Raw genomic sequence first — 1,991 nt, forward strand, 5'->3', positions numbered from 1 at the left:
TCTGGATTGCTGAATCCTGACCTCTGATAGTTTACGGTTTTACTTTGAGAGTCTGATCACTGGATGATTCTTGACGTTTTCTAGAGAAAGGGAGAGAATTGAGTTAGTCCTCCAGAATCTATATTTCAAGAAGATGCATAGAGACCTTGGCCACCTCTGTTTTGGAAGGTCTCTGCTTTAGGAGACTTGGAGAGAAAAAACGTTGTGTACATACTTTGCCCTCCAGCTGTGAAATATGTGATTTATTCCATTTTTAAATTAATCTATTAGTCATGCCACAAGCTTGCACCCTGAAATTACCAATAGCCTGTTATCCTGTCATGCAGATGCTGCTTGATTGCAAAAGTTAAAGCCCAGTTGCTGATAACCATTTATCCCAGCTGCCTAGCATGGCTTCATTGCATATTCCCTGTCACTGAGGATAGTCCACATCAGCTCAAAGTGATTCTGATGCTATAATGATACTAGAAGACCCTGAGCTCACTATGCTCTCATAATAATTAAAATCACAACTACAGGTGCTATGATGCATCTGATTTTGCCCAAATTAGGGGAAAAAAGAAGTGACAGTCTGATCCTTTGAAATCTCCCATTCCAATGCAGACAATACCCCTCATAACCCAGTCCTAGTAAAAACCCAGACACCATACTTATTTGGGGCGAAGGTGTCTGTAAAGCATGAGCTCCTCTTCTCCATTCATTGGACACTGAACAAAATGTCATCTCTGCTCTCAGAACTGTTTCATTATTTGCATGTGGTACTGAATATGAGAAGACCTGCAAGTTTGGTAAATGATATTGAGTAGGGAACCCTGCAAACTCAGCACAAAGAGAGGTTAATGTTTTTCCATGCTGAGAACCAAGCCCAGGGGCTGATTTGCTATTCCCTGCAGTCCTCATCATTAGCACATCCTCAGACCTTATGATGGGTTCAGGTAGTCTTAATATAAAAATTTGGAGGGGGTTCTCTGGCTCAGCTCTCACACCATGCATCTGTTCTGTTAGAGAGCAAAGGAATCCAAGTGTAAGTACCACACTGTCAATAAGCATCCCAGGTAACCCACCTAATCATGAGTTTATGTTCTGGGGCACTGTGCACTCCAGATTGCTTATGCATCATCTACAGGGGTTTGCTAAGGCACAACCCTCTGCCCTCAGTAACTAAACGAGGGTTATGGTATGAGCCATGAGCCTTCAAACTAGTGTAAATAGATGAGAAGCCATCCTTCAATAGGCCAGTTTTGAGTTTTTCTAGAAATGCCTTCAAGTGGAGGTCTGAAGCACTGTGAGCCTTCCCCTCAAGAGAGTACTCAGAGTTGACTGTCATTTCATGACCTTTCAACTTCCTTCCACTCATCCTTGTTCCATACCTCTGGGCCTGGGTTAGAAGTGAACTGGAGGATCTGGGCTCTGTCCATAAAAGAAATAGTTCTTCATCAGCTGGTCTCGTAGCAGTCACTCTATTCCTTGCATCTACCTTAAACACTATGCTAGGGCTCTCCCCTACTCTTTCTCCTGCCCATGTCAATGGCTAGACCATTTTCTTGTCCTCTGGCAATTTTCTGTGGGTGCTCCCTCCATCTTACCCCCAATTCTGTGTGAAAAGAATCATGGATGAGCATTAAATATTGGGGTAACTGAAATGTGCTTTGCACAAAAACTTGCTTTTCAGGATTTCTAGGCAGTTTGTGACTGTGTTGCCTGAAGCCCTGAGTGTCATCTTTATGTAAATATCTTCTTTCTGGGCCAAAATTGCTCCCTGCTCAAATGCATAGAAAGCATCTCTTCTGCCTGTTTGGATCCTTTGAATCTGGTGTGCTCTGTACCCAAGAGACAAAAATCCTTTCCCTACCCATCTTGTCTGTCCTTTTTATACTTCTCAACATTATAGTCTGAAGTCACCTCTTCCTTAATTAACCTCATCTCTTCTCCAGTCCAACCTGTTCAGTACTTTCTCACCTCTTCCTCTTAATGCACCTTTGGTAACTACC

This window comes from Fukomys damarensis, unplaced genomic scaffold (genome assembly GCF_012274545.1).
Source record: "Fukomys damarensis isolate Sample0158 unplaced genomic scaffold, DMR_v1.0_HiC HiC_scaffold_16, whole genome shotgun sequence".
NCBI lineage: Eukaryota > Metazoa > Chordata > Mammalia > Rodentia > Bathyergidae > Fukomys > Fukomys damarensis.